Source organism: Bubalus bubalis, chromosome 3, assembly GCF_019923935.1.
Source record: "Bubalus bubalis isolate 160015118507 breed Murrah chromosome 3, NDDB_SH_1, whole genome shotgun sequence".
Taxonomy (NCBI): domain Eukaryota; kingdom Metazoa; phylum Chordata; class Mammalia; order Artiodactyla; family Bovidae; genus Bubalus; species Bubalus bubalis.
In genome coordinates, this window is record NC_059159.1 from 17909554 (window position 1) to 17932651 (window position 23098).

The 23098-nt window shown below is 46.8% G+C and overlaps 1 protein-coding gene across 4 annotated transcripts in view; it reads left to right on the forward strand.

Annotated features, from left to right (window-relative positions):
- The first annotated feature begins 18528 nt into the window (after nt 1–18528).
- The window catches only part of PLEKHM1 (pleckstrin homology and RUN domain containing M1), a 57800-nt gene continuing 53230 nt past the window's right edge, over nt 18529–23098 (forward strand). For 2 of the 4 annotated variants that reach the window (XM_006062241.3, XR_003107756.2), the window contains exons 1-2: nt 18529–18682; nt 21562–21724. The gene's annotated coding sequence lies outside the window, so the exon portion shown is untranslated. Of the gene's footprint in view, nt 18683–21335; nt 21509–21561; nt 21725–23098 lie in introns of those variants that run through there. The other 2 variants (XM_006062242.3, XM_044938870.1) reach the window with 2 other exon arrangements.

Here is a 23098-nt window from a genome sequence, read left to right on the forward strand (position 1 = left end):
TCACTGTCCAAACCCACATGCCCACCCCTCCGGCCTCTGTCACCCTCTGAAGCAGGGGGACCCCTTCTTCTTGTGTTCATTGAAGTGCTGAGATATGGAAGCAAGGGGGCCAGGGAGGTGTAGGATGCAGAGGTTCTCTGGCTTCTTCAGGGCCAGAGGTCAGCAGGAATTTGAGGGTAGGAGAGGTCGGCTGCAAGGATGACTGGGAGGCAGAATGGACATCTCTGCTCACCCCTCCCACTCCCCAGGAAGGTAAGGACTTCTCACTCCTGGGGAGCACCAGGCCTGGCTTCTGGTGAGAGTGAGATGCTGTTGAGACCCCCTGGGGAGGGCAGTGGAGCAGCAGCTTGCAGACATGGTGGGAGCACACCCATCCAAGAAAAAGACAGGCCCCGAGGCCTGGAGCAGAAGCGGAAACATGGTTCAGGGTGAGGCTTCAGGTGTTGGAGGGTGATGTAGGAAAGAGGGTTTGGCGCCGTGCTGTGGCATGTTTGGACTTGGCAGGAACTGATCTGTGAACGAAGGCTGTATGTAGGTGGAAGAGGGCTACAGCGAGAATGGTGGAGCCTGGCTCTCCAGCACATGAGCCGCCAAACTAACCCTGGCTGCTTACCCAGATTCTTACACAAAAGATCAATAAATGTCTTTCTTATTTAACTCACTATTGTGTAGGGTGTCTACTGCAGTGGCTTAACTTATAATCTAATAAAGGAGTGTACACATGTATTGATTGGTTATTGCCACAATAATGCTATGTAATAAACTCATCCCAACCTCAGTGGGATAAGATAGCAATTCTCATGAGTCTGCAGTTTGGCTGGTGCAGCTGTGGTTTAACACTCTGCTGGCTGTGTCCACTCTGCTCCTCACTGCTGATCTGCAGACCAGATGATGTAGCTCTTTTCCAAGTGTGTTTATCCTGGGGCCCAGGCTGAAGAGGCAGCAGCAGCCCAAGTGACGTATATGAGAGGAAGCATCACCAGGCCTTCTCCAACCTGGCACGGAACTGCCACACTCTCATTTTTGTCCATTCCATGGGCCAAAGCAAGTCACATGACCAAGCCCAAGCCCAAGGACTGGACAGTCCACTCCGCCCACAGTGAGATGAGTATAGATGTAGTGAGGGATAAGGGATCAGGGCTAATGATTCTATCCATCCTGGGATATGGTGAGTCTTGGTTTGGGATGTGTGCAGATGATTGAAATTTTGTTCTGCATCAATAAACAGCTGCCATAGGACCTGTTGGTAAGGGTAGTCCTGGTTCTGTAGCAGAAGGAAGGGTTTTGCAGAATGCACACCTTCCACTCTTGAAGGTATCACCTATAAATGGAGCATTGTGAAAGTCACTGTCCAGACCCAAACACTTTCTCTATTATGTCAGGAACTCTGACAAGGCAAGAATCACATCCTCTTCCCATCCCCAGTGTATAAGAGCAGGCCCTGCGACCGGCAATGACTCAGGGATATTCTTGAGTGACTTTTAGATCATTTCTTCATTCTCCCCATATGATTCCTTGTGATATACAGACTGAGCTCCTAAAGGTCAGCACATGATGCTATGTATTTGTTCCACAAGCTGCAAAGGGACTATGTCATTTGGAGGTGGGTTTTGTACCCAGATCTAGCTGAGACTGAATTCTGTATTCACTGCTGCCCGAAGAGACCTCACAGAAGAAAGCGTTTGTACAGAGTAAACATCAAAACAGGGTAGTGAAATGTCTTTCTCTAGATGCCATTGGAAACTGGGTAGATTCTCATTGCCTGAAATATCCTAAGAGGAAGACTGTCTAAAAGCACAATCCTGGGGATTTCCCTGGTGGTCCAATGCAGGAAGTAATGTAGGAAATCACCTTCCAATGCAGGAGGTGCAGGTTCAATCCCTGGTTGGGGAGCTAAGATCTCACATGCCTCGGGGCCAAAACATAAAACAGAAGCAATACCGTAACAAATTCAATAAAGACTTGAAAGAAAATGGTCCATATCAAAAAATCTTTAAAAAGAAATAAAACAGTACATTTCTAGTTATGCCTGAGCCTTGGTTAAATTATGACGCAGATTGAAAAAAATAAAAATAGCACAACCCTAGGGAATTCCTGGCTGTCTAGTGGTTAGGACTCAGTGCTTTCACCACCATGGGCCCAGAGTTCAGTCCCCGGGTGGGGAGCTAAGAACTTGCAAGCCACGAGACATGGCCAAATAAATAAATAATACAAAAGCGCAATAATACAAAATAATACAAAAGGGATCCACATGGACTTAAGGACAATTGTAAGAACAATGAGATGGTTCATCAGAGCCCCCGTGGCTCTGATGTCACATGTGGCTAACGGCTACCATATTGGACATCACAGGTAGACTGTTTTCATCATCATGGGTCTATTGGATGATGCTGGGACAGAATATGTCCAGCACACAGAGGAAACTGGTAATGGTAGTTGCTTTCAGAGAAGGAAACCGGGAGGCTGCAGTACCATATTCCCTCTGGTACCTTTTGAATTTTTTGTCATGTATTTGTATGAAGTACTTGTATTAAAAACAACAACATCAACTGGGGATTAGAAATCTCCACATAGAGTCACCGTACCAGGACAGTGATTCTCAGGATAGTACTTTGCAATCAGCATAAAACAAAGTAAGCTAATAGATGTTATGATTTCACATTTAATTTTTTTTCATGGTGTAAATATTTAGCTCCTGCCACCATCTCTCTGCTCTTGTGAACTCATAGACAACAACGTGAAGTAGCCAGGGGGTGTTAAAGGAAAAACAGCCTACTGTCAAGCACTGGTTGGCAGCATTATTTTTCCTGAGAAATAAATTTGGATGATCATGATTTTATTCCACAATAAACAGCAGCCATAGGACCTGTTGATAAGGTCATTCCTAGTTCTATAACAGAAAGAATTGTTCTGCACAATGCACAGCTTCCAAGTGAGCCAGGAAGGAAGAGGGCAGGGCACAGTCTGTACAAGAACAACATAGTCCTTGAATATACGACACAAACTGGCTAGAACCAGTGAAGTCCAAGATGGCAGAAGATTTGACTGCTGGTAGACCTCAAGCCTCTTGCCTTCTGAGATGGCCCGCACTCTGTGTGGGGTTTTTCTCCCATGGTCGCTCTCCGAGATTTCTGAGATGGCCCCATGCCCTGGGGCTGCTCTTGCCAGCTGAAACTACACAACTCAGATGGGACTTGAGCCCAGCCAGAAGCTATACTGGGACTTGAACCCACTGTCTTTGAGTTGAGTTCACAAAACTGGCCTTAGGACTTAATGAAGCTCAGGTTCTTGATGTTTATCACAGGAAGAATTCAGTGAAAGGCAAAGTGATAGGTAAAAAGTAGATTTATTTAGAGAGATACACATTCCATAGACAGAATGTCTCAAAAGGCATGAACTCCCCTCCAGGACATGTGGTCATTTCAGAAAATAAGCCCTCAAAGAGCTATGTCATTCTTCTAAAGGTTGTGCCCTGCCCCGTCCCTCCTGTTTTACAAACACCCTGCCTCCTGAACGAGTTTGAGAACTGGTGTAACAGGGAACGGGGATCCTGCTTGTAACCTGTATCCAGGTCATTTAAGGAGGGAATGGGGATAAGACAGGAAGAGGGCAGGGAACAATCTTTAAAAGAATGACATAGTGGGAGGACAGGACATAAACTGGTTAGAACCAACTAGGCCCAAGATGGCTGGCAAATTGACTTCCACTGGAACTTGACCCTCACTGCAACACATCAGCATGCTAAATGACACACCCACAGGCACCATGACAGTTCCAAGGCTGACCATAAAAGTAAAAAAGTGGATCGTGGCCTCGATCCTGGAAATCTCCACCCCTTCCTCAAAGTAGCTGGAATACTCCTCCCACTCATTATCCTATGAAAGTACCCAGCCCTATAGAACTGACAACCCCATACTCCACTGCCACTGTCCCCTTTGAGACGGCCCTGTCTGCGGAGTGGGTTTCTCTCTGAATAAACTCACTTCTTACCTATCAGTTTGTCTCTCACTGAATTCTTTCTGTGATGACATCAAGAAACTGAGCTTCATTAAGTCCTGAGAATGAGGTGTGTGATACCAGTTAAAAGACTGTGAGTTCAAATCCCAATCTGAGTCACATGGTTTCATGACCAGGGATTGAACCAAATCTGGGCAGTGAAAGATCTGAGTCTTAACCGTGGGGCCACCATGGAATTCCCTGCAAAAACTATTAGTTATCTGGAGACAGTGATGTAACTAAGTCTCAAGAACAGTTTGGGGGTGGCAACTCCTTGCCAGTGCCAACTAGGAACTCAATAGACAGGGTCTAAAATGGATAAATTAAGAACTAGATGTGCAAATAGAAATGGAGAAAAACAGCAGAAGATCCATCTAAAACCTGCTCCGTAGAGGTGCCTAGGCCCAGTGAGCTGGCTCGGGAAGGCGGGCAAGGACTGGGCCAGGGCAAGGAACTGCTATGAGTCCTTGTGTTTCACGCTATTTCATTTCACTTGGTACTATCTGAATATAAACTGCATGTAATACAATTTTTTGTTGGTTTTTGTTTATTTTCCAGTTCATTACTTGGTGACTTTTTTTTTCCAATAAGAGGTATAATTCACAAATAATTTAAATCCATTTTTAAAAAGAATGGGATGTGGAATTCCCTAGTGGTTTAGTGGTTAGGGCTCCACTAGAGGGGTCACAGGTTTGATCCCTGGTCCTGGAACTAGGATCCGGCAAACCATGCCATGTGGCCGAAATGAAGAGAAAGAGAGAGAGAGTGGGAAGAAGCAGTTCCCTACTAAAGAACCTGGGAAAACACCAGCTATTCCATTGTTGAAAGAGATGGTTGCAGTAATTATGTTTCATGATTTTAACCTGATGCCGAGTAAGACTATATCTGGGATCCAAAGAAGAAAAGATCTCACTCCAGTGCTCAGAAGAGCAGTGAAAGGCAGGGGCCTGACTGAATTGGGAAGGTAAAAATTGCCTTGGGCTTCCCTGATAGCTCGGCTGGTAAAGAATTTGCCTGCAATGCAGGAGATCCTGGTTCGATTCCTGGGCCAGGAAGTTCCCCTGGAGAAGGGACAGTCTACCTGCTCCAGTATTCTGGGGCTTCCCTGGTGGCTCAGAAGAATTACCAGAATTGTAATAATAATAGTCAGCTTTCAGTGCTTCCTACAGACCAGAAAATGTCTTAATGATATTATCTTATTTAATTTGATGTTTTCCCCAATTTACAGATGAGGAACTGAGGCTCAGCAAGTTTTAGGAACTTCCCTGAAGTCACACATTCCGGACCACTCTGCCTGAGGCTCAGGGGCCAGAGGATGTTGTGACTTACTTCTCTTTTCTAAACATCAATAAAACTCAATTTAGAAGTTTCATTTTCAGTGATATCTCAAGGGACCCATGAAAATTAACAACACTGTGGCAGTTGTCCTAACTTCACACTCACTGGATGGCCCTGAGCCTGGACTGTTTTAGGGAAAGCTTAGCAAACACCTGGGCTTCCCAGATGGTTCAGTGGTAAAGAATCCGCCACCAGTGCAGGAGACATGGGAGATGCGGGTTCAGTCCCTGGATCAGGAAGATCTCCTGGGGAAGGAAACGGCAATTCACTCCAGTATTCTTGTATTCAGTATTCTTGCCTAGACAATTCCATGGACAGAGGAGCCTAGCAGGCTACAGTCCATGGGGTCGCAAAAAGTTGGAGATGACTGAGCACACACGTCCATCCATTTACTATCAGCAAACAGTATGGGATTCAAAACTAAGCATTCCTGTCTCCAAAGCTCACTTACTCTGCCACTGAACTATGCTTCCTCACCAACCAGAATCAGAAAGAGCTGGGTGAGAATCCTGCTTCTGCTGTTTATTCATTGTGTGGCCTTGGGCCCCAAGTTACTTAACCTCTCTTAAGCCTGTTTTCTTATTTGTACAGTTGTTAGGGGAAGCACTGACCGAAACCATCCTCCCTGGCCAGACCCAGTAATAACCACTTGCATGTGTTATCTTACAACAAGAGGTCCTGGGAAGGAACATGAAACTAACAAGCTACCACCAACCAGGAAGAAGTTGGGAAAGGTCAAAAGGAGAGAGGAGACGCCAGTCCATATGTCCTACCGACCTCCCAGAATCCTTCTTGCTGGAATCCATCTTGGCTGAGCAATGTGCATGCCATCAGGAAGGACCCTGAGTCAGAATGATCAGCCAGAGGGACTTCCCTGGTGGTCCAGTGACTAAGATTCCATACTCCCAATGCAGGGGGCCTGGGTTCAGTCCCTGGTCAGGGAAATAAATCCCACATGCTGCAACTGAGATTTTGCATGCCACAACTAAAGATACCACATGCCGCAACTAAGACCCAGAGCAGCCAAATAAATACATAAATAAAAATAAATAATAATTAAAAAAATGACTGGGTGGAGACAACCCAGAAACTAACACCATCACCATAAAACCTAAGACTGTGAACTGCATGGCAGAGTTCTCCTGGATTCTCTTACCCTACTGCTCTCTGCTGGAGCGCCCCTTCCCAATAAAGTCTCTTGCTTTGTTAGCATGTCTTCTCCTTTGGACAACTCATCTCCGAATGTTAGACAAGCCCTCACTCTCAGGCCTTGAAAGGAGTCCCCCTTCCTGCAATACTGTGGGCATACCAAGGACGCCTACCTCCCAAGGGCTTGGTAAGGGCAGATCACAATTCCATCCTGGCAAACAGTAGGAGCTTCTATTTTCCACAAATGTCAAACCCTTACCCTTCATCTCCCAGGTTGGGGCAGAGATTCTCACATTTTGTTATGCTTCACATCCATCAGAGGTGAGGGCAGAAGACAAGAGGGATGATCAAGCCCAAATTTTTGGACCCTGTCTTGTAGTGACTCTTTAGAGTAGGGGCGGGGTTCAGGATTCTATATGTTGGACCTGTCCCCAGGGAATTTGGATGGCTGCAGTTCTTCTATCTGGCCTCAGATAACTCTGGATAGTGCTAGGAATCTAAGCTTTCAGACCAGTAGGAGATGAACTGCCTTTGCAAATGTTTTGAGCCCTCCTTGCCCTGGTCTCCAACTGTGTCTGTGCCTCCTCCCTTTCTCTCTGGTGGAATCTATCTTTATCTTCCCTTTTATCCTGACCCCCTGCTCTGACTTTTCCCTTTCCTTACTTCCTTGCTTCCCCTCCCCATCTTGGTCCACCCTCCCCCGAGCTCAGCTTGCATTTCTACCCACCAGCCATTTCTTCTTCTCCTTCTTCTTCTTTTAATATTTATTTATTTGGTTGCAACAGGTCATTGCTGCAGCATGCGATATAGTTACTTGTGGTATGTGGGATCCTCTATTGACAAGAAGGCCCAGATCAAAAGCCACCTCCTCTAGGATGCCTTTTGAGCTCTCTTGTCTAACACTTTGTGGATGCCTTTATTATTGTTCAAATTATGTGGTTATGTGAGGTTCCTTTTCTGGCTGGAGTCTACCTGGTGCACTCATGGTCCACATAAAATTTTTTGTGGGAATGCACACTCACCTTCATTCTCCAACCCTCCAACAAGCCCCCAACCCCTGCCAGGATTCAAGGCTTTATTCAGTTTCACAAAGGCTTGTAGAACAAGAGGAAGAGAGGAAGACAAGCTCGCAGACTTTGCACAGAGGCTGAGAAGCCTGGGAAGAAGGAGAGGACTGAGAGATAGGCGTGCTCCTGAAAAATCAGATAGCAGATTATTCCAGGGGTTTCCCACAGCTTTTGCAGATGGCAGTCGTGCAAAAATTCACTGAAATTGAAATTGCTGGGTGGCATTTCAGGGGGCTTGAAGAGCTCTGGTTCTTTATGTCTCAGAACAGAAAGAATTCAGTGAGAGGCAAAGTGATAGATAAGTGATTCATTAGAATAGGGTGCTTTAGAGGTGTACAAGCGGGCGGTGAGAGGTTGCCTTGCCCCAAGAACTTAGTGGGTTACAGATTTCTAATCAAAGGAAAAGTGGGGAGGGGAAAAGACCATCTTCTTCCTCATTCATGAATAGACTTCCACCATTAACTCCTCCTCTGTCTCGTGGCGGGGTGGGGGTGGGACGGGAACATAGTTTTCTTGTCCCCGTGTGGTCAAGCTGGGACTGTCATGACTATGGAAAAATTATTTCAGGTCTCATTACAATGAGTGCCTTTCACTTTGAAATGTCACATTTCCATAAATTCTTGTTTTTTTTTGTCTGCAGAGAGTATGTCCAGGGGTCATTAAATTACTGAGCCCACTGGGCAGGCTGCGGGTCTCCTGTCGCCACTGTTTTATTGTTTGGGGCATGTCTTGTGCTTCTGTTGCGCGTTTTTCTTGCTCAGCGAGCCTGCTTGGTTTTGTGATTAAGCAAACCCCTGCTTTCTTGAGTAATCACTAACTTACAGGGGTCTCCCACGCTATTCTTTCTACTTACAATGCCCTAGTGGAAATAACTGTTTAACAATCACCTATCTTGTCCCTTTACTTGTCCCTGTCAGAATAACCAAGGGACACTGAATGCTCCATTTGAGGGGAGGGTATGCTTGTGCCAATTATGACCAAAAATACTGCCCTTTGGCCAAGGTGACCAGATTTCCCTAGTAACTCTCTTACTTTCCACCTTGTTTAAAATGAATTTAACACTGGGACTTCCCTGGTGGTTCAGTGGTTAAGAATCCACCTGCCAGTGCTGGGACACAGGTTCGATCTCTGGTCTGGGAAAATCCCCCGTGATGCAGGGCAGCTGGCCCCATGTGCTGTAACAGGAGAAGCTACCACAAGAAGCCCTCTCACAGCAACTAGGGAGAAGCCCTCGCTCACTGCAACCAGAGAAAGCCCGTGCGCAGCAATGAAGACTCAGCGCAGCCAAAAATAAAAACATTAATTAATTTTAAAAAGGAGTTTAACAGTGAGAATACTTTGCCTCTGTATCCTTCTTTCTAATCTTCCTGATCAACAATTAACTCTGGTGAACGCATTCAGCAGTCAGACTCATCAAGCCCAAAGCCAAAGATGGGGTGGTTCTCACTCCTGGACAATTTCAAAAGGGGCAGACCACAATGCCGACAGCCAGGCAGGTGGGTTATTTTTTTTTTTTTTTTTGAGAAGAGAATAGAGTTTATTAGAGTGGGAGACGCAATTAGAACAACAGGCCAGCTCAAGAGAGAGCTGACCCCTTTCAAGGGTTAGTTGCAAATCTTTATAGCCTTAAGAAGTGAGTGAAGTGAAGTCGCTCAGTCATGTCCAACTCTTTGCAACCCCATGGACTGTAGCCTACCAGGCTCCTCCGTCCATGGGATTTTCCAGGCAAGAATACTGGTGTGGGTTGCCATTTCCTTCTCCAGGAGAGCTTCCCAACCCAGGGATTGAACCCGGGTCTCCCCCATTGTAGGCAGACACTGTACCATCTGAGTCACCAGGGAAGTTCTTAAAACAGAGACAAATTCTACTGGAAGGGTGGTATTGGGATGGCTAAGATGTTATGGTGTGGGTGATCAGTGCAAAGCAATAGAGGAAAACAACAGAATGGGAAAGACTGGAGATCTCTTCAAGAAAATTAGAGATACCAAGGGAACATTTCAGGCAAAGATAGGCTCAATAAAGGACAGAAATGGTATGGACCTAACAGAAGCAGAAGATATTAAGAAGAGGTGGCAAGAATACACAGAAGAACTGTACAAAAAAGATCTTCAAGACCCAGATAATCACAATGGTATGATTACTCACCTAGAGCCAGACATCCTGGAATGTGAAGTCAAGTGGGCCTTAGGAAGCATCACTGCAAACAAAGCTAGTGGAGGGGATGGAATTCCAGTTGAGCTATTTCACATCCTAAAGGATGATGCTGTGAAAGTGCTGCACTCAATATGCCAGCAAATTCAGAAAACTCAGCAGTGGCCCCAGGACTGGAAAAGGTCAGTTTTCATTCCAATCTCAAAAAAAGGCAATGCCAAAGAATGTTCAAACAATTGCACAATTGCACTCATCTCACACACTAGTAAAGTAATGCTCAAAATTCTCTAAGCCAGGCTTCAGTAATACATGAACCATGGACTTCCAGATGTTCAAGCTGGATTTAGAAAAGGCAGAGGAACCAGAGATCAAATTGCCAACATCCGTTGGATTGTCTAAAAGGCAAGAGAGTTCCAGAAAAACATCTATTTCTGCTTTATTGACTATGCCAAAGCCATTGACTGTGTGGATCACAACAAAATGTGGAAAAGTCTTAAAGAGATGGGAATACCAGACCACCTTACCTGCCTCCTGAGAAATCTGTGTGCAGGTCAGGAAGCAACAGTTAGAACTGGACATGGAACAACAGAATGGTTCCAAGGGAAAAGGAGTACGTCAAGGCTGTATATTGTCACCCTGCTTATTTAACTTATATGCAGAGTACATCATGAGGAATGCTGGGCTGGAAGAAGCACAAGCTGGAATCAAGATTGCCAGGAGAAATATCAATAACCTCAGATATGCAGATGACACCACCCTTATGGCAGAAAGTGAAGAAGAACTAAAGAGCCTATTGATGAACGTGAAAGAGGAGAGTGAAAAATTTGGCTTAAAACTCAACATTCAGAAAACTAAGATCAGGTACCTGGTCCCATCACTTCATGGGAAATAGATGGGGAAACAGTGGAAACTGTGACAGACTGTATTTTGGGGGCTCCAAAATCACTGCAGATGGTGACTGCAGCCATGAAATTAAAAGACGCTTGCTCCTTGGAAGAAAACTTATGACCAACCTAGACAGCATATTCAAAAGCAGAGACATTACTTTGCCAACAAAGGTCCATCTAGTCAAGGCTATGGTTTTTCCAGTAGTCATGTATGGATGTGAGAGTTGGACTATAAAGAAAGCTGAGCGCCGAAGAATTGATGCTTTTGAACTGTGGTGTTGGAGAAGACTCTTGAGAGTCCCTTGGGCTGCAAGGAGATCCAACCAGTCCATCCTAAAGGAAATCAGTCCTGAATATTCATTGAAAGGACTGATGCTGAAGCTGAAACTCCAATAATTTGGCCACCTGATGAGAGGAACTGACTCATTTGAAAAGACCCTGATGCTGGGAAAGATTGAAGGCAGGAGGAGAAGGGGACGACAGAGGATGAGATGGCTGGATGGCATCACCGGCTCAATGAGTTCCAGAAAAACATCTATTTCTGCCTTATTGACTATGCCAAAGCCTTTGACATCTCTTGGGCTGCAAGGAGATCAAACCAGTCAATCCTAAAGGAAATCAACCTTGAACTCAGTGGACTCAATGGACATAAGTTTGAGTAAACTCCAGGAGTTGGTGATGGATAAGAGGCCTGGAGTGCTGCAGTCCATGGGGTCGCAAAGAGCTGGACATGACTGAATGGCTGAACTGAACTGAACTGAATAGGGTGAGTATTTTACATAATGTGGGGTCAGGGAACTGCCTGGTTTAGACCAGGAGGATCATGGTAACAGTTGCTATGGGGCTTGGTTAATTCTAGAATTTTTTTCCTGGGACCTTGGTATAAGGGTCCATACCTGTGACCTTTGTATAGGGCTCCACAATTCCCCTCTTTATTTATGGGCCAATATCCTGCTCATGACTAACTGACTACCTATCCCTATCTTGGCCGCAACAGCCACTTATAAGTGGAAACAGTCACCAGAGTTCCTTAAAAGCTGGGTTCACCTCTTGGGTGTTGAGCCAAAAGACACAATTATTATCAAGGCTGTTGCTCCAGATTCATACAGCTGCCTCTCCCTCAAATGGAAACTAGTTGCTCTTACCTAAGTTTCAGGAGGAAGTGCAAAGAGAAAAACAAGAACTAGTTATAACCAGCTAGGTCCAAGATGTTGGAAGATTTGACTTCCAGTAGACTCAGGAGAAGGCACTGGCACCCCACTCCAGTACTCTTGCCTGGAAAATCCCATGGACAGAGGAGCCTGGTGGGCTGCGGACCATGGGGTCGCTAGGAGTCGGACACAACTCAGCGACTTCACTTTCACTTTTTACTTTCATGCGTTGGAGAAGGAAATGGCAACCCACTCCAGTGTTCTTGCCTGGAGAATCCCAGGGACGGGGAAGCCTGGTGGGCTGCTGTCTTTGGGGTCACACAGAGTCGGACACGACTGAAGCGACTCAGCAGCAGCAGCAGCAGCAGACTTTGAGCCTCATTACATACTCACTGTAATTAACTATTATACTAAATGACACACCCATCAGCACAAGGACAGTTGACAACTGCCATGACAACTGGAAAAGCCATTCAAGGACTGAAAAGGAGTACTGCATCAGTTACTGGCCCAAACCACACCCCTGTACTGGGTAACTCATGGCTATTCCTCCCTCTCTTTCCAATTTACTCCCTTTAAACTGGACCCTCCTATATATATGATGTCTCCACCTGAAGTGGGTTGAAAAGGTGACTTGAGAACTAAGTTCTGCTTCTCCGTTCTTTGTTGTTGTTCATGGCTCAGTTCTGTCCAACCCTTTGTGACCCCATGGACTGCAGCATGCCAGGCTTCCCTGTCCTTCACCATGTCCCAGAGCTTGCTCAAACTCATGTCCCTTGAGTTGGTGATGCCATTCAAACATCTCATCCTCTGTCATCCCCTTCTTTTCCTACCTTCAATCTTTTCCATCATCAGGGTCTTTTCCAACGTATGGATGTGAGAGTTGGACCATAAAGAAGGCTAAGTGCTGGAGACTTGGAGCTTTTGAACTACAGTGCTGGAGAAGACTCTTCAGAGTCCCTTGGGCTGCAAGGAGGTCAAACCAGTCAATCCTAAAGGAAATCAACCCTGAATATTAATTGGAAGGACTGATGCTGAAGCTGATGCTCTAATACTTAGGCTACCAGATGTGAAGAGCTGACTTACTGGAAAAGACCCTGATGCTAGGAAAGATTGAAGGCAGGCAAGGGGGATGACAGAAGACGAGATGGTTGGATGGCATCACAGACTCGATGGACATGAGTTTGAGTAAGCTCTGGGAGTTGGTGATGGACTGGGAAGCCTGGCATGCTGCAGTTCACGGGGTGGCAAAGAATCGGACACAACTGAGTGACTGAACTGAACTGAACTAGATTTCTCATCGCTTTTCTTCCAAGGAGCAAGTGTCTTTTAATTTCATGGCTGCAGTCACTGCCTACAGTGATTTTGGAGCTGAAGAAAATAAAGTCTGTCACTGTTTCCATTGTTTCCCCATCTATTTGCCAGGAAGTGATGGGACTGGATGCCACGATCTTCATTTTTTGAATGTTGAGTTTTAAGCCAGATTTTCACTCTCCTCTTTTATCTTCATCAAGAGGCTCTTTTATTCCTCTTTGCTCTCTGCCATAAGGGTGGTGTCATCTGCATATTTAAGGTTACTGATATTTCTCCTGGCAATCTTGATTCCAGCTTGTGCTTCATCCAGCCTGGCATTTCCCATGAGGTACTCTGGCTCAGATCATGAACTCCTTATTGCCAAATTCAGACTTAAATTGAAGAAACTAGGGAAGACCACTACACCATTCAGGTATGACCTAAATCAAATCCCTTATGATTATACAGTGGAAGTGAGAAATAGATTTAAGGGACTGGATCTGATAAACAGAGTAACTGATGAACTATGGACGGAGGTTCATGACATTGTACAGGAGACAAGGATCAAGACCATCCCCATGGAAAAGAAATGCAAAAAAGCAAAATGGCTGTTTGAGGAGGCTTTACAAATAGCTGTGAAAAGAAGAGAAGCAAAAAGCAAAGGAGAAAAGGAAAGATATAAGCATCTGAATGCACAGTTCCAAAGAATAGCAAGGAGAGATAAGAAAGCCTTCCTCAGCAATCAACGCAAAGAAATAGAGGAAAACAACAGAATGGGAAAGACTAGTGATCTCTTCAAGAAAATTAGAAATACCAAGGGAACATTTCATGCAAATATGGGCTCAATAAAGGACAGAAATGGCATGGACTTAACAGAAGCAGAAGATATTAAGAAGAGGTGGCAAGAATACACAGAACTGTACAAAAAAGATCTTCACAACCAAGATAATCACGATGGTGTGATCACTGACCTAGAGCCAGACATCCTGGAATGTGAAGTCAAGTGGGCCTTAGAAAGCATCACTATGAACAAAGCTAGCAGAGGTGATGGAATTCCAGTTGAGCTATTTCACATCCTGAAAGATGATGCTGTGAAAGTGCTGCACTCAATATGCCAGCAAATTTGGAAAACTCAGCAGTGGCCACAGGACTGGAAAAGGTCAGTTTTCATTCCAGTCCCAAAGAAAGGCAATGCCAAAGAATGCTCAAACTACCGCACAATTATACGCATCTCACATGCTAGTAAAGTAATGCTCAAAATTCTCCAAGCCAAGCTTCAGCAATACGCAAACTGTGAACTACCAGATGTTCAAACTGGTTTTAGAAAAGGCAGAGGAACCAGAGATCAAACTGCCAACATTCGCTGGATCATCGAAAAAGCAAGAGAGTTCCAGAAAAACATCTATTTCTGTTTTATTGACTATGCCAAAGCCTTTGACTGTGTGGATCACAATAAACTGTGGAAAATTCTGAAAGAGATGGGATTCCAGACCACCCGACTTGCCTCTTGAGAAACCTATATGCAGGTCAGGAAGCAACAGTTAGAACTGGACATGGAACAACAGGTCAGTTCAGTTCAGTCGCTCAGTCGTGTCCACCTTTTTGCGACCCTATGAATTGCAGCACGCCAAGCCTCCCTGCCCATCACAAACTCCCAGAGCTCACTCAAACTCATGTCCATCCAGCCATCTCATCCTCTGTCATCCCCTTCTCCTCCTGCCCCCAATCCCTCCCAGCATCAGAATCTTTTCCAATGAGTCAACTCTTTGCATGAGGTGGCCAAAGTACTGGAGTTTCAGGTTTAGCATCATTCCTTCCAAAGAACACCCAGGACCAATCGCCTTTAGAATGGACTGGTTGGATCTCCTTGCAGTCCAAGGGACTCACAAGAGTCTTCTCCAACACCACAGTTCAAAAGTATCAATTCTTCGGCGCTCAGCAGACTGGTTCCAAATAGGAAAAGGAGTATGTCAAGGCTGTATATTGTCACCCTGCTTATTTAACTTATATGCAGAGTGCATCATGAGAAACACTGAGCTGGAAGAAGCACAAGCTGGAATCAAGATTGCCAGGAAAAATATCAATAACCTCAGATATGCAGATGACATCACCCCACCCTTATGGCAGAAAGTGAAGAGGAACTAAAAAGCTTCTTCATGAAAGTGAAAGAGGAGAGTGAAAAAGTTGGCTTAAAGCTCAACATTCAAGAAACTAAGATCATGGCATCTGGTCCCATCACTTCATGGCAAATAGATGGGGAAACAGTGGAAACAGTGTCAGACTTTATTTTGGGGGGCTTCAAAATCACTGCAGATGGTGATTGCAGCTATGAAATTAACAGACGCTTACTCCTTGGAAGGAAAGTTATGACCAACCTAGATAGCATAGTCAAAAGCAGAGACATTACTTTGCCAACAAAGGTCCGTCTAGTCAAGGCTGTGGTTTTTCCAATGGTCATGAATGGATGTGAGAGTTGGACTGTGAAGAAAGCTGAGCACCGAAGAATTTATGCTTTTGAACTGTGGTGTTGGAGAAGACTCTTGTGAGTCCCTTGGACTGCAAGGAGACCCAACCAGTCCATCCTAAAGGAGACCAGTCCTGGGTGTTCATTGGAAGGACTGATGCTGATGCTGAAACTCCAATACTTTGGCCACCTCATGTGAAGAGCTGACTCATTGGAAAAGACCCTGATGCTGGGAGGGACTGAGGGCAGGAGGAGAAGGGGATGACAGAGGATTAGATGGCTGGATGGCATCACTGACTTGATGCACATGAGTTTGGGTGAACTCTGGGAGTTTGTGATGGACAGGGAGGCCTGGCGTGCTGCAGTTCATGGGATCGCAAAGAGTCGGATACGACTGAGCGACTGAACTGAACTGAATTCTACATAGAAACTAAATAAGAAGGGTTGACATACTAAATAAGCAGGTTGACATACAATATATAGGCTTCACATACCTTTCCCAATTCAGAATCAGTCCATTGTTCCAGGTCCAGCTCTAACTGTTGCTTCTTGACCTGCATACAGGTTTTGTAGGAGGCAGGTAAAGTAGTCTGATATTCCTATCTCTTTAAGTACTTTCCACAGTTGTTGTGATCTATGCAAAGAGTAGACATGACTGAGCGACTGAACTGAACTGAACTGAATACAGTCAAAGGCTTTAGCATAGTCAATGAAGCAGAAGTAGATGTTTTTCTGGAATTCTTTTACTTTTTCTATGCTCCAATGGATGTTGGCAATTTGACCTCTGGTTCCTCTGCCTTTTCTAAATCTAGCTTGTACATCTGGAAGTTCTCAGTTCACATACTGTTGAAGCCTAGCTTGAAGGATTTTGAGCATTACTTTGCTGGCATGTGAGATAAGTGCAATTGTGCAGTAATTTGAACATTCTTTGGCATTGCCCTTCTTTAGGTCTGGAATGAAAACTGACCTTTCCAGTCCTGTGGCCACTGCTGAGTTTTCCAAATTTTCTGGCATATTGAGTGCAGCACTTTCACAGCATCATCTTTTAGGATTTGAAATACCTCAGCTGGAATTCCATCACCTCCACTAGCTTTGTTTGTAGTGATGCTTCCTAAGGCCCACTTGACTTCACATTCCAGGATGTCTGGCTCTAGGTGAGTGATCACACCATCATGGTTATCTGGGTCATGAACATTTTTTTTGTACAGTTCTTCTGTGTATTCCTGCCACCTCTTCTTAATATCTTCTGCTTCTGTTAGGTCCATACCCTTTCTGTCCTTTATTGTGCACATCTTTGCCTGAAATGTTCCCTTGTATCTCTAATTTTCTTGAAGAGATCTCCAGTCTTTCCCTTTCTATTGTTTTCCTCTGTATCTTTGCATTGTCCACTTAAAAAGATTTTCTTATCTCTTCTTGCTATTCTCTGGAAGTCTTCATTCAGATGGGTATCTTTCCTTTTCTCCTTTGCCTTTTGCTTCTCTTCTTTTCTCAGTTATTTGTAAGGCTTCCTCAGACCATTTTGCCTTTCTGAACATGCGTATTTCATGAAGGGGCTTGGATGGTGTATGCACCTCATGAAGGGGCTTCAGCAGAGGGATTTAACATAGAATAAGGAAAATGTTGACAGAGTTCAAGTTTTAGTTGATTGAAGTCCCAAAGTCAGAAAAGGTCAACATCATTCCTTATTTTTCCTCCAGGCTGGTAACTGAGCATGCAGTTACCACCCGCCACCTGGTGGGAGGGAGGGTGGGGATGTGGGGGGTGAGGGGGGCTAGGGGGACTTAATTCCTGTAGCACAACTCAAAGATGTGTATCAGATTGTTATGTCCAGCCCTTGAGGAGGAACTAGGATTCTTGTTTCATAGCTGAATTATTGTTTCCTGATTGCAATCCTTTGTTCCTTTCAGATCATTAATTACTGAGAACTGTTCAAGGGCAAGCATTGTGGACAGGCTTAGATCACAAAACAGCTTAGGCGGAAAATGGCTTCTCATGTCAAAAAGCTATATTGAGTTCTTTTCCTCCTAGGACCTCCCCATTCCCCCATCCTATCTGCTTACACTTGGACCTCAACCTTCCCAGAGATATGAGGGACACCTTCCCTGAAGAGGCTGATGGAGCATAAGATCCCAGCAGGGATCAGTGGACCTTCCTTCCAAGAACTGGTGTGTCCCCCATCCCCCAGTCCTGTAAAGCCACTCCAAAGTCCCACGGCCCTGCATATAGTGGTACCTCTTCCACACGCAGGCCCTAGTCTCACTAGATCGATACCTGCGCGTGTTAAATGTCTCGAGTATGTCAGGACCCACCCCTCCCACCCCCACTTTTGACCCTTGGTTCTCAATACCCACCTTTTAAAAAAATATTTGGCTGCACCAGGTCTTCACTGGTTTGTGGGATCTAGTTCCCTGAGCAGGGATGGAACCCCCTTCATTGGCAGCATGGAGTCTTAACCACTGCACCACCAAGGAAGTCCCTATTCTAATTCCATTTGAAAGAGAAATATCGCTTCTACAACGGAAAGCAAACAACTACAAGGCAACGTGAGAATAACTGCTTGAGCGAGTGTGGCGCCCAGGGGACCTCAAGGCGTTTCCTTGATACAAGCTGTGCTTAAAACACACGCTTTTCCTGAGAAACGCCAGGCGGGACAGAAGCTCCAAGTTGGGCCTGGGCTCTGCCCATCTGGCTACACTGATGCCCTGGGGGAGGCAAAAATAGGGTAGGCGTTGGTCCCATTTTACAAGCGGGGAACCTTCGCTGGAGGCCAAGTGACGGCCCCAGTTCTACGCAGATGAGGTCGGGAACTCAGAAGCGAGGATCTCGTCCAACACAGATCCAGCGGAAGGCGGGCAGTGAGGACGCATTCCGCCGGGCGCCGGCGGCCTTGCTTCTCCGCACCCCGCTAGGGTACGGTGACCATGAGCCTCCCAGACCACGTATCTACCTACACCAGGGCTGGGAATCCTCCTGCACCGGAGAGCGCTGGCCCCGCCCCGAGGCCCCTCCGGGCCCCACGATTGGCTCCACGGGCAGGGGCGGGACCGGACGCAGAGCTGACGTGACGGCGTCAGGCGCCGCGGGAGCCGCTTCCTGTTGTCAGTGGCCGGGAGGCCGCGGCGTCCCATCCGAGGCTTAGGGGCTGCAGCGGCTGGCAGCGCCCCCGCCCCCTCGCTTCTCCCTTCGGTGAGTTGAGGATCCGGGGCGAGGCGGGCAGCAGAGGGGCGGCGAGGCCGGGACGCATTTGGGCAAGGGGACACCAGCCCTCTCCGTGAGCCCAGACCCCTGGTTGCCTTGAGACTGCCTTGCTTCTGAGCCCTCACCCTTCCCAGCCCAAGCTCCGCGCCCCACTCCGACCCTAGCCTTCGGCCGCACTGCCGCTGCTGGCCTTTCCCCTCCATTTGCCACTCGTGACCTGACCCTAGGGCTTACCACCCCACCCCACCACCACCGGTCTCGCGTAAATGCAGCCTTATCCTTGACCTCACTGTAGCCCAGTTCCACCCCCGACCTTGACCACATGCCTCTGCTTCCCCCCAACACATGTCGTCTTTAACTCTCAACCCCTTTGGCGATCCTCATACTGCACACTGGCCTCGATTCTGGTTCGGTTCGCCCTTTTCCTGATCAGCCTTCTTATCCTAATCTTCCACACCCTCTGCTCAGCTCCCCAAGGTATGCCCATCCTGAACACCCCATCTCTGTCCCACTCTCGTTTAAGGCCCACCACCAAAGTAGACGCCCTGTTGAGCACACGCTTTTCTTTTTGATAACTCTGATCTCAGCCCTTTCTCAAGTTTTATATGCCTCTTGTCTTCACAGACTCAACCCCTCACTTCTTAGCCCACCATAGACTTCCTATCCATCTCCAATCATCAGAGGACACTCCTGTCCCTAAGTCTTTGCTAAACTGCCCCAGACTCTTGGTGCTCAGTTCTTAGCATTCTCACCCAATCTTATTAAAAATGAGGTCTCCTGCCCTCTCACCTCTGCTGTCCCCATCTCAGTTCTACACCCGTTTTTCCCTTAACCCAGTCCCCACTCAGTCTGAGAATTAGTGAAGAGTCTCCCCCCCCCCCCCCCGCCCCGCCAACCTCACTAGCTGCCCCTCAACAGCCAAATGTCACTGCTTGCTGGGAGTCCAGCAGTTAGACACTGAGGGGCTTGATGGGTGCAGGCAGGGCCTCAGGTGGTAGCTAAGTGTGGAGAAGTAGAGCTCCCTGCCTTGGGTCAGGGTCAGGGATTTTTTCCCAGGTGTCTGGTCCCCTGGACTTGCCCCCTGAAATTGTATGTCTAACATTCATAGTAAATGACTTGTGCTGCTGCTGGAATGGTAGGTGTCACCAGATACCTAGAAGGTGAAGAATGGCCACCCACCTGGCTCCCACATAGCCTGGGGCAGTGGAAGCCTTCACTTCCTGTTGGTTGGTTTCCTGGCCGGGAATAAGCTCAGGGAGTACCACTGTGTGGCAGTGTTCACAGAGCCGTGTCCATGTGTGTGGTCACTTGTTATGGACCCTCGCCTGGTGCTCCTGCCAGCTAGAGCTGAGAGCAGGCCTGTCCTGACACTGAACGCAGGGCATGCAGTGGATGCCAGAGATGATGTTACACGTTGTGAAGAGCGTAGGTGAGAGGGCTCCCAGGAGGCTAAGGCTCAGGCGGATATAGCGGCTGTTGAATCACTTCCTCTTTCTGCAGGTGCTGGATCTTTGAGTTTGGGCTGTTTGGTTACCCATGAACATGAGGAGCCCAGATATCTGAGTAGCTGAGGCAGAGGGACATTCCTGAGGCCCCACTTTCAGCATTTATCATTGCCTGGGCTTTGGGGGTACACATTCTCTTCCAATTCTGATGACCTGGCTTTAGAGGCCATTTGGTAGCAATTTTAAAGGGTCCCCAGTAGGACCTGTTGTCTTTGTTTGCCATTCATGGTCTCTTTTTTTCATATTTATTTACTTATTGGGTGCACTGAGTTCTAGTTGTAGCACGCAGAATCTTTTTAATTGTGGTATGCAGGATCTAGTGCCCTGACCAGGGATCAAACCTAGGTCCCCTGCATTGGGAGCATGGAATGTTAGCCACTGGACCACCAGGGAAGCCCTCTTGCCATTTATAGTCTTGTTCCTTTGAAAAGTTGAATGCTCTTCTCCCTTCAGTGTCCACCCCCCACCCTATTAAGGTGGGATACATTGAAATAGTTTTAGCCAGCTGGCAGGGTGGTTTAATGGAAGGTGTTCCATCCTGGCTGAGAACTGTATACCTCAGCTTCCCTTAGCCTGTGAAATGGAGATTCTTGCCCTGAGCCTTATTTTTGTTTTATTCTTCGGTTCATCCAGTAGATATTTTTTGAGCACGACTGTGTGCTCCTGTGTTGCTCTAGGCACCAGAAATGCAATAGTGAATGAGTCAGACAAAGTTCCTGTTATCATTCGTTCAGAGTTGGTCCTTGCTGGAATCCTAAGGATGGGACAAGAATATGGGGGAGATGGGTGTTATTGATGAAAGGAAGGAAGGAGGAAAGAACACTGCTCTGTCTTCACTGACTTCACATTTCTGGCCTTACTCACTAGCCTTTGGTTTGGGAATCACAGGGCTAGAAATTTCTCTCCCTCTAGCTGGCATCTGATGACTTCAAAGCCTGTTCCACACTCTCCCCACTCCCTTCTCCTGCCTCAAGACACTTGTCCAGAAATGCAGCTGTCTTCAGGTGGAAAGAGGTATACTTTACTCACCCAGCACTCACATGTCTGAAAGATCAGCTGCCCTTCTGAATCAGAAGATAACTTTGTCCTTCTTTTCCAACTGTAAACCATGACTCATCAGTTCATACAGCAGCTGGATGGCTTAAATGCCAGACTGTTCTCAATAGCCCGGTACAGGGTTGGATTCAGGCCGTAGAGAGCAGGCTGTTGGGAATAGCTGAGAAATCTCTAAGGAGAGGGGGCTGCTGTTTACTGATGGATGGAATGTTTCAGAACTGAAGAAGCCCAGCAGTTCTTTTCTTCCTTTAGAGTAAGTCTCATCTAAGTCATTCTTTTCTTTTCTTTCTTCCTTGGTCTCTGGAGGAAGTGATATTGGACATACATAGAAGGCCAGGCAGCATAAGAAGGAAAAGCAACCAGAACAATTCCTTCCTGTGTGTTGGAACATTTAAGAAAAGACAACTGTGAAACCTGGGTACCATGGAAAGGACTTGGCCTCAGCTGGTTGGGAATACAGACTTGATGGGTAAGATTGTTTGAGTTTCTGAGTGCAAAGTTAATTATTACTTCATTCGAAAGTAATAAGTTTTGCCTGAAGCTCTTGAAATCAAAGACCTGAAACACTTTGATCTGGCAAAAGATACAAGACTTAGAATGAGGAAACCAAAGAGTTCTATCCCTACTGAGCCTCTGTTTTCTCCTCTGTAAAATGGGGATAATCACCCTTCTCTCACAGGATTGATTTAAGAATTACATGAGATTAGAGAAGCTTGAAGCGTTGAGCCTGGGTGAATTGATACTTAGGGGGAGACGTAGACTTTTCAAGGTTAGGATTTGCCTAAGGGGCAGACAGAAGTCATCTGTTCTGCCAAACTCCACCAGTGGTGTTTGAAGAACCTTTTAGCAGTGTTCCCCACATTATCCCCTTACTCTTTTTAGCCTAGGTCTCTTTGCAGCCCCGCCCCCGCCCTTTGGTTTGGTTTTTGGTGTCAGTGAAGAGTGTTCTGAGGACAGGAAGTGAAACCCGTCCCATGGGAAGGTAGACTGGGGGGGCCTGGAGAATGATGGAGTGCTGACCCAGCAGTCAGGAGACCGAGCCCCATTCTGGTTCCATCAGCAAGTTCTTATGTCATCAACCATCACATTCCTGCCTCTGTGCTGATTCCTGCCTCCCTGAGGCATGCCGGGGCAGACCCACATAGGCGGGGTGCTGTGGCTTCTTGTAAAGAAAGGTGTGCCCTAAAGTGTGGCATGAACCCCATAGCCTCAGTCCTGTTTTGTGAATTGTCAAGTAGCCATTGCCTTCTAAACTCCTCTGTGCGGTCATTCTGTAGCTTTTCTGACACTTGGTTTTAAAAGCGACAGGTACTTGTCTGGCCCTGCTCTGACCTCTCAGCGTCAGTCCACTTGTGAAGAGACCCTTTCTGGCCTGGAGCACCTGCTTATTAACAAGGCTACCAGCCCCCCTCCCCGCCCATGAACATTACTTTCAGTTAATTCATTATGAGGCCTTAATGAACCCAGGCTATTGTTCGGGTTGCTGAGGCCTAATCCTTTCCTGTCCTGACCTGTGGCTGGTTGAGGGAAGGGCAGCTGTGGGGCTTGAGGCTCCTTCCAGAAGAGGCAGGCCCGAGGGGAGGCCTGTGGCCTGAGGGGAGGCCTGTGGCCGCTGGAATTACTGAAGGGGATTGGTGCCCAGGGTCTTGGAGCCAGAACACCTGGATTTGGCCTCCTGAGCCACACAAGGTGGCCTGGAAGGAACGTTGTCCAGAGGGACTGTCTGTAACACCGGTCCTTCCGCCTGGGGTGCTGGTGGCCGGAGACTGGACGAGGGCCCGAGAATCCCTGTAGGTGGGAGGGGGAATGAAGTGAGGGTGAGGTAGTAAGACAGGGCCTGAGG